This window comes from Punica granatum, chromosome 8 (assembly GCF_007655135.1).
Source record: "Punica granatum isolate Tunisia-2019 chromosome 8, ASM765513v2, whole genome shotgun sequence".
Taxonomy (NCBI): domain Eukaryota; kingdom Viridiplantae; phylum Streptophyta; class Magnoliopsida; order Myrtales; family Lythraceae; genus Punica; species Punica granatum.
The window spans coordinates 26,831,406-26,845,819 of NC_045134.1; positions in this window are offsets into that span (position 1 = coordinate 26,831,406).

Here is a 14,414-nt window from a genome sequence, read left to right on the forward strand (position 1 = left end):
TCTCGAAAGAATGACCCGCCCGATTTTAGTGTATATATATATATATATATATATATGGATATGGATCAAAGCGGGCTATTCTTGCTCTCTATTTGGGCCCAGATGTCGTTCGATCATTTCATTCGACTTCAACACCCCAAATACGATCATTTTGTTCCGACCAGCAGCAATATAATACCTGAAGAAAGGTTCAATCATTGGGCATGGAACTGACGCTGAGCGGTCGTTCATGCGGGATGATAACGAGCAGTTTGCCGTGAGGATCGAGATACTCTGCAGTTGAGTTATGCAGCGGGAAAGTTATTATACATTTATTTGCAACTCTCGTTGTCTATAATAAACTGCAGTGTTCTTTTTTGTTTGTCCGACAAAGTCGAATAACATAATTGTATCTTTGATTATTAATTGCACGGATCGAGCCCCGACTGATGAGGATGCCAATCCCGATGGCCGACAGAACAGTAGAAATAGACCCCGAATTAATTCTCTCTTTTGTTTGGTTTTGTTCTTTTGTTGGACATATCTCATCATAAGTCATTGTACGTGCTCTTCCCTGGCAGAAGATACACAACAAACGTGCATGTGAAAGAGACCAAAAATTGCTACACTAGCTAGTTCATGGTCTTCGATCGTATTCAATATATATATATATATATATATATATATATAGTGTATAGATACATATATGCAGGCATCGACACAACTGTACTGTCAACTTGGTCAATCTTTGGTCGGTCACAGGCTGACTGAAGGCCGAGGGTGCCGGGCATGGTGAATCCGACACCGTGTGGGTCCAATTTCACTCCACTATGTATAATATTTCCCAATTTCAAATTAACTATTAGTCAGATATATTAATGAGAAATTATCTGCTAAACCCCATTCTTTAAAAATTGGCCACGTTTAATTCGTTCGCACACAGTTTGGCAGGGTCAGTACTACTTAGTAGAGTAAAGGATTGCATATTTCACAAATATTGCATTCGTGTTTTTATTTTTTCTTTCTTACCCGGTGAGATTACGAGATACTTAACCGGATGTCAAATCCATATATGTCAAAATTCAAATTCGTTATCGCCCGTGGAGAAGTCAATGCGCACATCATTAATTACAAAACAAGGTTTCATTCACCTGAAGTTAATTTGAGGTTCCTCACATCTTACGCAAACTTGTATAAACTTGTATAAGTGAAACTTATATTACGCGGGATTTTAAAGTCGTCGGGAATAATGGGCAAGAACCACGCACGTTAATGCTACCGGACCTAACGGTACGTACAATTGAGTCCCGTGTGCAGGGACGAATTTAGGAATTTTGTCAAAGGGGGGCGAAGTCTAAAGAAATTTTATATCGTAAAGTCAAGAGGGACGAAAGAGGATAATTTCATTGAAAATTTGATAAATTAGACAATTTTCAATAGAAATTCCACCAGTTTTCCCCAATCCAATGGGGGACCGCCCCCGGGTCCCCCTCAATCCATCCCTGCCCGTGGGTTTACATGACCTTTTGCAGCGTCTGCTAATAATGCATGCAAAAATATATAGAACGAATTTGATGAATGAATGAATTAATATTATTATTCTATATGCCAGAAGGGAGAAAAATATATACGGGCAATAAATAGATATATTACATTTAATAGAAGAATTATATATATTAGCTTTCAGAATCGGATCTTGTACAAATCTTGTCCCCCGACCCCCACGTAGTAATAGCTATACAATCTCCTCTTTCGACAGATAGTGGTGGTGAGTCTTGACTTTTATGGCACACTGCGTCGCGAGGCCACTTCGTACTGTTTCATCAAATTAATGTCGCACGCATGCATGCGACGATCGGCCGTCATGACTTCCCATGCTCGTTCACAGCGACGTCTCCGATGTTACATTAATTATTCGACCGGATTAGATGCATAAATACGCATATGGTCGAGAGATATATATCGCTGCAGGGTTTCGAGTCTAATGCATATTTCCGAACCTTATACAGCGTAACATATATTCATGGCCGGTATTTATTGCAACTCATAGGATGACGGTTTCGGTATAAATTCCTGCAATAAATATGGAAACATGCAGTTCTGGTCATTTTCATAAGAACACTTGATAATTTTTCTATTTCACCATATTAGCTGTGCGGGGTGAATTCTCTGCTGCCATTGATATTCTAAAACGCCAATGTGCACGCTTGAGTTGATAAATATCGTAGTTCTCCCTATGCATACATACCAGATGCATATATCATCATGATATCTTACCGAGCTGCCAAGACATACAGTACATAATCTCGGATCTCGTCATTTTATTGTTAATTGGACGAGTCTAATAGTTGGATCGAATGAAAGACGGGATCATATTGATCGATATAGTCAATGAGAATAAGAGAGAGCATGCGCAGATCAATTAATCGCTTAATCTAAACTATACAGTCTCTTTTTGTGCTGGCGCTTATTGATTCCAATTGGATAGAAGTGTGTGGTCAAAGATCTCTTTGTTTAATGTAAAGCAAATCTCTCAACCTACTCTCACCAATGAATTCAAATTAAATTGTCTTAACTTAAAAACTCAAGTCAGGGGTAGTGGCAAACAAAATAAGTACGACAGCTCGTACATGAATTAATTGTCCCAATTGATTTATCCAAAAAAGAAAAGGAAAAGGAGTTCCTAAGATTTCAAGTGTTCACACTACAAGAAATTTTTTTTATTATGACAAAATCTCTTACCACAGATATATGTTTGTCAAAAAAAAACAATTATATAGTGATAAAAGATAATTTTGTCAGAATAATTGTCTAATCGCGACAAAAAACAATTTGTCATTTCATTTTGTCACAAATAATATACTTACGGTGACAAAATGTGATTTTATCACGATTGTTTATCACGATTGTCTTGACTGACAATCCATTACGATTCATAGCTGTAATATTGTGACAAAATTATTTCACTGCTATAACTTTATCACAAAAAAATCATATTAGAAAATACAGTGACAAAAATATGCGTCATTAATGACATGTTATATTGTGACAACTGTATTATGTCTCGATAATTTCATTTTTCAACTAATAGCTACAAATTATTTTTCACAATATATAGTATAATTTCTCATGATGAATGATTTTATCAAAAGAATTATTATTTACTTACGAAACATCCTTGATTTTTTTATTTTTAAATAATTTATAATATTCACAAATTCATAATTTTATTATAAATAAGCACTTTCTGGTAAAATGTGATCATCAATAGAATAATTTCGTAATTTTTTAATTTCCATATTTGTTAACTGCAAAAAATATGCTTAAGTTTTAAAATTTTTTTCAAATAATACGATCTAAATGCATTAATTTTTCAATTTTTCAAACGTATATTTTCCGGTCAATTGTGGTATCTAAATAATATCATCTATATTTTTTTTATTTTTAAAATCCTTTTACTAAGATTCGTTAGAATCTTAACAATATAATCCTTGATATAGCAGCTAAATATCAAGTTTTCTCAATTTATTCGTTAGAAACCCCAAATCTATGAAAATTGGATCCTGTCGCTCTCTCTTCATCTTCTCCTCCCCAATTGCAGTTGAGCTCTCTCTTCGTCCCATTCGTGCCTTCAACAGAGAAAATTTCGTCGTTGTTGGTTACACTGTACCAACATTTCGGGTTTTGGCAGTTTTGTGCAAGATTAGGGAGATCAATGTAAATCTTGTGAAACTCTGTCAATTTGATTCAGTTTTAGGAGTATCCATTCTTTGGGCCACTTATTGATTCAACACTCTTGTTCTTAACTCAGAACGGAATTCGTAGGCCTGAATCTGCTTATTCGGCGTCTAACATGTAATGAACATCCATATTTGTACACGAAGAAACCGTTACCCTATGTATGGTTTAGAAGAGAAATAGAAACAAGAGGAGAGGGGGATGTTGAAACAAAGAGAGACTTTACTGATATATTCTTCCTTTTCTCATCTTTACATAATTCATCATATTACATATTTATATATCTCAAGAGAAGATTCTAGTTACTCCATTAATGACATCTCCCATTTAATTCATCACTATCCAATGACCCTAGAAACTTCCACTAGTCAAAGCACTCATCGTTTTTTGATGACGCTAGAAACTTCTTCCATTCAAAGCATTTACCGATAAGATCAAGTTTACGTGCCAACAGAAACTTGTTAGTGGATAATGATTAGAGCAGTTGGGGTATTGCAAACTCAGAATAGCCCACATTTTTGCGACTACTCCATCCGTAGAGAATGTTGATTTAGTAGGGCTTTTCGCCAATGACATTTCCATGAGGATAGTACTCGCAGGCAATGAAGGTGTCCCTACTGTGGCACACGATCTGAGCACAACCCAACTTCATTGTATTCTTCCATACAAATATATGTATAAGCTTTGGCTGTCTATGCTACTTGTCTATGTTGGACTTAAAAATTTCGATGGATTGTTTTCTTGCCAAATGAATTTTAGTTTGATTGTTTACTGATATTGCATGTTAGTTTGATATTTGGTACTCCCTACAAAAGCAATTGGATTGACGACAATCAATCTCGTGAAATTTTGCAGACTACTTAGGCAATTGTTATATGTTCCATGAGTTAATATTTTTCTTCCTTAAGTCACCGTGGTGCTTAGTTCTCCTCTTTGGTTTAGTTGATTGTACTGATCTTAACCAAGTTTTTTTTTTCCAATTTTGCAGAAAATAGATGGAGAGAAGTTGGATGAAACTCAAGGATCATTTTTGTATGGAGTATGCGGAAGGGGTTCGAGAGTTTATGTGTGTCGCAACTCAGCATGCCGAATCTGGTAGTAGAGTTCGATGCCCCTGCAAAAATTGCAAAAATCGTTATTTTAGACAATTGTCAGAGGCTAAGAGGCACCTCCTTTTATATGGAATTCTGGAAGACTATACTCGTTGGAGACATCATGGTGAAACAATCCAAGTTGCTAATCATAATCTCGTTGGCGAGGAAACTCATAATCATCATATTTCTGAAGATCAATGTGACAATATATATAATGATATTCCAGAGCTGTTAGAGGATCTACAAAGAGGTACATTTGCATAATCTTTTGGAGAGACTTCCACTGACCAAAATGCATCGGGTAATGAAGGTGAAATGGAGAAATTTTCTAGACTTCTAAATGATGATAACCAAGAGTTATATCATGGTTGCTTGAAATATTCTAAGCTATCATTCCTTCTGAAAATGATTCATGCTAAATCAATAGAGAATTGCAGCAATAAAGCATTTGATATGATGTTGACATTGTTCAAAAGTGCCCTTCCAGCAGGTGAGACACTTCCAAAATCGTACTATGATGTGAAAAAATTATTGCATGATTTGGGTCTTGGTTATATAAAGATCGATGCATGCCAAAATGATTGCGCATTGTTTTGAAAGGAACATGAAAATCTTGATAGGTGTCCAAATCCAAATTGTCAAGCTCCTCGGTGGAAATATAGTGCTCTTAAACATAAGAAGATTCCCCATAACGTGCTGCGATACTTTCCTGTCAAGTCCAGACTTCAACGTTTATTCATGTTTAAGGAAACATCAAAGGATATGAGATGGCATAAAGAGAAGCGTGTTCAAGATGGTGTAATAAGACATCCAGCTAATGCTATAGCATGGCAAGAGTTTGATAAGGAACATGATTGGTTTGCTCGAGATCCTCGAATGTTCGAGTAGGCATTGCAAGCGATGGATTCAATCCTTTTGGTAACATGAGTACGACCTACAGTATGTGGCGGTGTTTTTTATTCCATATAACTTGCCTCCTTGAAAATGCATGAAGGAGCCATTTATCATGTTAAGCTTGCTCATACTCGGTAAGGATTCTCCTGGGAAAATTGATATATATTTACGCCCATTGGTTGATGAGTTGAAAGAGTTATGGTTAGAAGGTGTAGAGACATGATTCATACAAGGATGAGAAATTTCAGTTGCATGCTATATTATTATGGACCATAAATGATTTTCCAGCTTATGGAATGTTATTTGGGTGGAGTACGAAAGGGAAGTTAGCTTGTCCAATATGCAATAAGGACACTTGTTCATTTACACTAAAAAATGGACAGAAACAATGTTATATGGGTCATCGTAGGTTCTTAGATTCACAACATTCATGGAGAAAAAGTAAAAAATTTGATGGTAAGTCGGAGTACCGGTCAAAACCTGAAGAATTATCTGGAGATCATGTGTTAAGACAATTGAGGCAAGTTGAGAATGTAAGATTTGGAAAGCCGCCTAATCAGCGGAAGAGGGAACATCAGATGGTGAACTGAATTGGACAAAAAAAGCATATTTTTTGAATTGCCTTACCAGAAAACATTAAAGCCGTGACACAATTTGGATGTCATGCATATAGAAAAAAAATATATGCAAAAATATTTTGTCCACTTTGATGAATATTGAGAAGAAAACAAAGGACAACATCAAGATTCGTTTGGATTTGGAAGAATTGGGTATATGGAAGGAGCTGCATTTACAACGAGATGGTGATAGGTTATGGGTTCCACAGGCATGTTATACACTCACACTACAAGAGCGGCGAAAGCTCTGTGGATGGCTAGGACTAGTTAAGTTACATGATGGATATGGGTCTAAATTTTCCCGTGTTGTGGCCAATGATGCTGCTAAGCTTTCCAGTATGAAAAGTCATGACTATCACATATTCTTACAACGAATGCTTCCTACTGCATCATATGGATTCTTGCGAAAGAATGTATATGTCGCACTCTCGGAGTTGAGCAATTTTTTCAAGGAACTATGCTCTAAAGTTGTGAACAGAGAAAAATTGGAACTGTTGAAGCATGATATCATTTTAATATTGTGCAAACTTGAGATGATTTATCCACCAACCTTTTTCGTCATTATGGTTCACTTAGCTATCCACTTACCACGTGAAGTTTTAGGTGGGCCGGTTCAATATCGTTGGATGTATTTTGTCGAGAGGTAGTTTCTATACTTTTATTATGTCCATTTCTTGTATAGGTTAAGATATTTTAATTGTTTAATGTATATAGGTTATTGCGGACGTTAAAGGATTTTGTGCGCAACAAAGCTCGCCCAGAAGGCTCGATTGCTGAAGCGTATATTGCCAAGGAATGCCTTAATTTTTGTTCCACATATTTTCGTGGTATTGAAACACGATTTAATCGAGAGGACATAAATTATGATGGGAGCAAAACAGATGAATTGAGTGGCTTTCTTATTTTTAAACAAAAGACGAGGCCATTAGGAGCAGCTAAATATCAAGTTTTGTCCAAATCTGATAAAGATAAAATACAATGGTATGTTCTCCATAATTGCAGTGAGATTGATGTTAACCGAAAGTAAGAATATTAATATATAATGCACATATCTTTTTATTGTAGTATTGTGCATATTTCTTTGGTGCATAATTAATCTTTGGGACTTTGCAGTTTACACAAAGAGGAGCTTGAGAGAGAATCTCCTGCAAATGTGAAGCAAAGACATCAAGATAAATTTTTAAGTTGGTTTAAAACTCAAGTAAGTGTTAGTTTATTTATTTCCAGTTAATGTTGTCTATTATCCAACTAAATTCTTGAAAAATTATATGTGCATGCTAGGTTACAAATTATCGGCTGAACAATTCAATTGGATTCTCTAATCAACTGTATGTACTTGGAATGAGCCCTAATGAACGAGTCGCGAAGTATAGTGGTTTGATTGTGAATGAAGTCAGATTTCAGACTGTAGATTGTGATAAGACCCTTCAAACACAAAATAGCGGTATCGTGGTTAAGGGAGAGCATAATTCAAAAGAAAATGATTTTTATTGTGTGATAGAGGATATAATCGAGCTGCAGTATGGTAATATGAATCGTGTTTTTATATTGGGATGCAAGTGGTGGAATGTGGGGGACAAGCGAAACGGATTTTGGTCAGATGGACTTTTAATTAGCGTTAACACCAGTAGAACGTGGTACATGAGTGATCCATTTGTCCCTGCAACTCAGGTTGAGCAAGTTTTTTATGTTAATGATATTAAACGTGGAGGCAGTTGGAGAATTGTACAGAAGGCACATTCTCGAAATCTTTATAATGTTCCTGAGAGAGATATGAGATCTGATAGCGAATAATTGGATACCAATCAGGAGCCATATGAGCAAGATCAATCATATGACATCAGTGAAATTGACATCGATGATAAAATTGACGGACCACTACATTGGGATGATGTAATGCCTATAGATGTTGATTCCAACACGTTACTTTCACAAGTTAAGGACAACAATGTTGAGAATGATTTTGTTGATGAAGAATATGATACATTCGATGAATATCTCGATGATTCTAATGAAGATGACTATGATGATGACGACGATGACGATTTGGATGAGTAGTCACAGATTTTTCGAGGTTAGTAATGCTTTTAATTTATGACAAGTTTGCACTGCTATTTGCTGAAATGTTTATAATTATGCTTGCCTGTAGTCTATTAGGTTCAATATTGATATTTCATTTCCCAGTTTGAGTACTGATAGGCGTTTTTGAAAAATTAGCGAGTGAGCGACCGTTGTGCTGGGGAAACTAACTGAAATAGCATGAACTTTGCTAGAGTTTCTCTCAACTCAACGATTTGATAGCCTTAAGATTGTAAATAAATTTGTGCTCCTTGTTAGTAATAGTGATACTTTGAATGATAAAATATTTTTTCCTTCACAGGAGCAAATGAAGGCTTTGCATGCACAACCAACAGAGAACGACATTCCATTAACATGAAGAGAGATATTTCAGGAAGTTGTGAATCCAAAATCTAGGTATACTCGTGGACTTGGCTATGGTACGAGGCGTCATGCTAGGCCAAGATCAACTTCTCGTTTCCATGCAGAAGGTAATGACTCTGAGAGAGAATCTCGTCAAGTATTGGAGTAGAAGATTGGAAGTCAACAAGCTCAAATAGAAAGTCAACAAACTCATATAGGAATATTGCAGTCATCACATGCCAGTCTGGAAGCCCAAATTCGAGATTTGCTTGGTCAACTTGAAGCAAGAATCACCTCTCACTGAAATCCTTAACGGTAAATAAAAAGCTTCAACTTCTTGTTTTTCTGTTTTTGTCTATCTATTGGCTATATTGGTTAGATTTCAGTTATTCAATGGACATCAACTGCATAGAATATAGAACAAAGTTGTTTTGTTTGTCCAATAAATTGAATTGGGTTACTGATAAAAAATGATACGCTTGGATTTTTCTATAGGATGGAACTCATAATTTTCTTGACATCCTTCCAAATATTCTCTAACCCTTTTATTGTTGATCTCCATGCAATTACTTTTTTATTTTATAGTCATTCCGTCATAGCCTCTTGAACTCTCGAAAGCAGCCTTTTGTTCTAAGATAATTGTTCATATTTTTATTTTTCTATGGAGACTTTAACTTTTATCTTGCATTTTGATGATGTAGTCTTATAGTTTAGATGCCTTATTTATGGATAAGGGCTGTTGTAAGATCTTGGAGCATTACAATCTAATTTTTATGAGTTGTGGCATGATAGCCATCACATAACAGTCTAATTTTTATGAGTAGTGGTACCATAGCCATCACATATGTATTATTTTTAAATTACAACATTCTGATTGAATTTTATGTTTTGTATTTTGTAGATGAAAGTGCATTTGGACAATGGGAGACGCATGACTCATCACGTGAATGGTTTCTAGAAAGATCATCACTATATTTTCGGATGTTTTCTTTTAATTTCTAAGTTCAAGTAGAAGTAGTTCTCTTCTTAGACTTGTAATTTGGAATTTCTTTGACATTTTAATATTATAACTTTGGATTAATGGGTTAATATCTATTTGGTGCTCTTTATTCTAGTTGAAAATGTTTGTATTGCTTTCGTTTTTCACTAATTTTGTTCGTCCAATTTGGCCTATGATTATAGTATTGAATAAAAATAACATTCGCCAAATTAACCGTGTGAATTATAGACAAAATAATAATGATGAAAGAATTTGTCAATCATGACGAAAGAATTCGTGAAAAGAGGAATTTAATTTTATAAATTTTTAGAAAATTAATATTTTCAAAAAATTATTAATTATTCCTAATTAAGTATTTTTAATTTTATTATTTTTGTTATTTTGACGAATATTTCGTCAAGTATATTATCACGAGATATTTCATTCGAAAATTAAAGATCGATTTTTTATGACAAGCGACATTTATTGCAACGAAATTATCTTAACATTGTGACATTTCATTTTGTCATGATAAAATGATTTATAACTACAAAATTTAACTTTGTCACAATATGTTATATGATATTGTGATAAAGTAATATTTTGTCACGACAAACTTATTAAGACGAGCTTATTTTAATGAAAACTATGACAAAAAAAATTTGTCACGAGAAACATTTGGTGATAAATACCGACCATATTTTGACAAAATATTTTGTAGTAATAAGCTAATATTCTTGTAGTGTCATTCATACTACAAATAAAATAATTAAATTAAATTCATAGCAAAGGAAAAACCATAGGAAAGGAAAATAATTAAATTATAGAAAAATCACTAGCGAACTGAAACACGTGACCTATTAATTTCAAAGATTAACTGTCATTGCACACTAAATCCTTTTCTTTTATTATTTTATAGAGAATGATAGTATTCTTTCCTCCATCCTTTTTTTTTTTTAACAAATTGGTTCTCACATATGAAATCTCTTATTTGTTCAAGTTGAAAAAGTGAAGAATAACATTATATTGACATTGAGAAATAAAATCTAAAAGGCTTAATTAATTAATTGATTCCTTTTATCGTAACCATCATTAATTATGCATGCACATATGATGCAATGCCATATACGAATTTAATCCTGACACGTCCTGAAGGTTCGTTGGCACCTCCAACCGTTGGATTCGGCGGGTGGCCCCGTGGTAGGGGACTCCTATGGGCTCGGGTCGGGACGGGATAAATATTTTACGCCATTTGATTTATTGAACAGTGACTGCTAAATGAGTGCCCAATAATTTCTTTAGTAATGGGAGTCCCAGAAACAATAATATAGAGAGCTTCCTCGACGTTGGATCAAGCGAAGACGGCCGCATATGATGATCCTCTCACTTTATCCTTCGATCAAGCAATGATATGGTCCCAGCATCCCAACTTGGGGTGGCGCGGGTTTCTCGTTTGGTCTCATCATTGCCGTCCACGTGGCTCGAAAAGCAATGCAAGTGGGGCCCAACTGCACTGACATAGATTGACTACGGGAACTACGAGGTAAGATTTGCTCCCTCTTGACTGCGATTAATAATTAAAATCATGAGGAAGGACGGACCACCCCACACCCAATCTCCAAAATCCAACCATTATATGCTCCGATATGTTTTTGTTTCATTTGCATACCAACAAATTTTTTCGAGCACTTCCATTGGAACGGGGCAATCTTTTAGATAACAAGAGAGGTTCATAATTTGGTAAAAGTATTTTTTTTTAAATAAAGAATGCACAAGAAATGCTTTTGAAAAAATTTCAATTGACATTTATTTATTACTATAGTATTGATCTCTCCTTTTTTTTTTCTGGGAGAGTACCTTTTTAGGTGAAGATTGAATGGACCGAGGGAAGCAATCGCTTCTTTAAAATTTTGATATTATAAAGAAAATTATATATTTTATTTAGATTTTTCATATAAAATACCTATATATGTTTGCCCATTTACTTTGAAGATTAATCTTCTTATTTGTCCTCCTCACCTCCCCCAACCAAAATCCTGCGTCCGCCCCCCTTGAAGGTTCGATTGCATGGGGCCATGAATCAATTCTAGAACTATCCTCAACTCCATTTTGTTTTTATCTATTATTAGTATTTCTTGAAATGCAATTATTTCCCGTCGGAGTCGGTACGTTAGTTCACTTCGTTTAATAAACTCATAGTTAGTTAAGTGTCTATATTTTCCTATGCTAGATTTCTGCTTTAGTTGCTCTTTAAAAAGAGTTAGTGTTATTTGGCCAAAGAAAAAAAAGAGCTAGTGTTAAATATGTTAAATATATTGTGTATGAGGACCGATCGAGACCATCGGTCCAGCCTAGCCAAAAGGAAAAAAGGAAAACCGTGATTAGTGTTATAATATAGTGTGGGAGTTTCCCTTAAGAGATCAAACTTTTGAATGCGTCTTTAGATGTTGGGGGAGGTGCCCCTTTTGCGACCATTTTCATTAGCTAGAAACAAATGTTAGAAAGCAAAAAAGAAAAGGAAAAAAAACAAAAACAAAAGGATTGAAATTAAAGATGGAATGTTTTATATATAAGGGTTATGATAAAGTAAATTTTCACTTTTTTGGACGAGACTTGAGAATTAAGATTACCATAATTTATTTATCCATGCATGTATTCTTTACTTACACCAAGAAGAAGTTACCCTTCATTCTGTCCATATGATGAGGACAACATACATGTGCATCTTCAAAGTATGAAAGACAAAGTTTTTGGACATAGCATGCACGACAAATCGCAGAATGCAACAAATTTTTTTTAAAAAAGAAAAATTTCAAAATCCAAGATGAAATAGAATTAGATAGCACAAATACGATAATCAGGTGAATCAGTCATATGAAATGATGTAAATCTATCGGGCATAGTTCTTTGGCAAGTCTTCTATGCTCGTATTGCAGGTAAAGTTCATCTACTGGTAATATAGTTTATCAATTATACCACATCTCATGGTTGTATATATTTTTAAACTGACTAAGAGGTATTCTCACATTATTTGTTGAGACTATAAGTCGCACATCGGAATCGACAGGATGTCTAGAATGTGTTTCGAACTCTTATATAGTAAATAAGCTGCACCCACCGGTCGCGCAATTTGTCGATCGTATCACGACTCGTGATTCTGGCCTGGACAATTCAAATGTGGGATTAAAAATAACTAATAATTAGTTGCGTTCTAATAATTAAATTGCCAAGGCGGGCAAAGCAAATGCATGGAGGGTTTATGTATTTCAAATGGAAAATTTGAAATCTCCCCTCACCAGAATAAAATTTAAAGAAAAGGAGAATGATGGATGAATGACAAGACAGAGCATGAAAGGAATTTGCTTTAGAGAGACATTCTGAATATAGACACCGAGGTGGTTGCCTAGATTCTTGGTAGCTTCAAGAACACAACTCCACAGAGGACCCAATGTTCACAGTTTGTACCCACCAAGTGAATAAAGTGTCCACCGCCACCCCCCGGCCCCGCCGGTCCCACGCTCTCCGTCAGTTTCCTATACCCTTCTGATCGATAATATCGTCAATCTTGGTAATGTTCTCAATCCTCAAACTTAGAGAATGTATGTATACCGCTAATACCATCGCCGAGTAGAAGGCTCGAATGTTAATTACTGCCACGCATTCCCGAGTCCCAACATGACATTACGTTATTCTCATTGTACCAAAAGAAGTCTTCCCGACAATTGAGATGGCGAGATGGTCATTGAATTTACCTTTGAGACTTCATGACTATCACATGCATACATATATATATATATATCCAACGGCATCAGAGGTCTATTTTCTAAAAAATTTTCTTGGGCTGACTTACTCCATCTTTCTCTCGTTTAATTTTCATTTGTAGGTTTTCCATTCCATTGGGTTCCAATCTCGTTTTATCCAAAGCAAAAAAAAAAAAACTTTTTGACATCGTGTACGACGTATATATTGTAAACTTTAGTGATTACATAAATACTATATAGATATAGAATATTGTAAACATATTCTCTGTACCGTATAGTTGCTACAGCTGGTGGAATCCTGTTTGTGATATAAATGATCGATTGTATCTTATCCACAGCAACTCTATATATTATCAATATTATTAGGCAACATTTTCAACAATATACACACAATATTCGTCCCCTAATTCAAAAGTAATTATCTTACTATTTGCCCCTTGAAGGATCTCGCCTCTCCTAAGTTCAAATCTTGGGTTTGTCCCTGACAACATACAAAACTTCCAATTGGAGATGAGCTCTTTTCGTCACGGACGGATCAAGGGAGGACTGTACGGCAGTCGCCCCCCTCCCCTCTTAAAATTTTTCATTCTTTAAGAAAATTTACATATAATCTTTTAAATTTTATTAAAAAAAATTATATTCGCACTTCTGACTCGAAAAAAGTTATCTTATCATTTGTCCTCTCTAGAATATCGACTCCTAATTTCAAATCTTGGGTCGTTCCCTGCTTTCCATATATTTACGATGTGGATAGCTCCATTACATTACGATTACAATCCCATAATAACCAAGCTAGCAAGGTGAGGCACGTGATATCAAAGAGAGGGCTGGTTTTAAGGTTCTGCTGGCCCGGCTTGGGGGGAGAATCTATACTTTGCTTGTGGGAGGAGAGCGAGTGGGCCCCACGTGTTTGGGCCCCCAAGTAGAATTC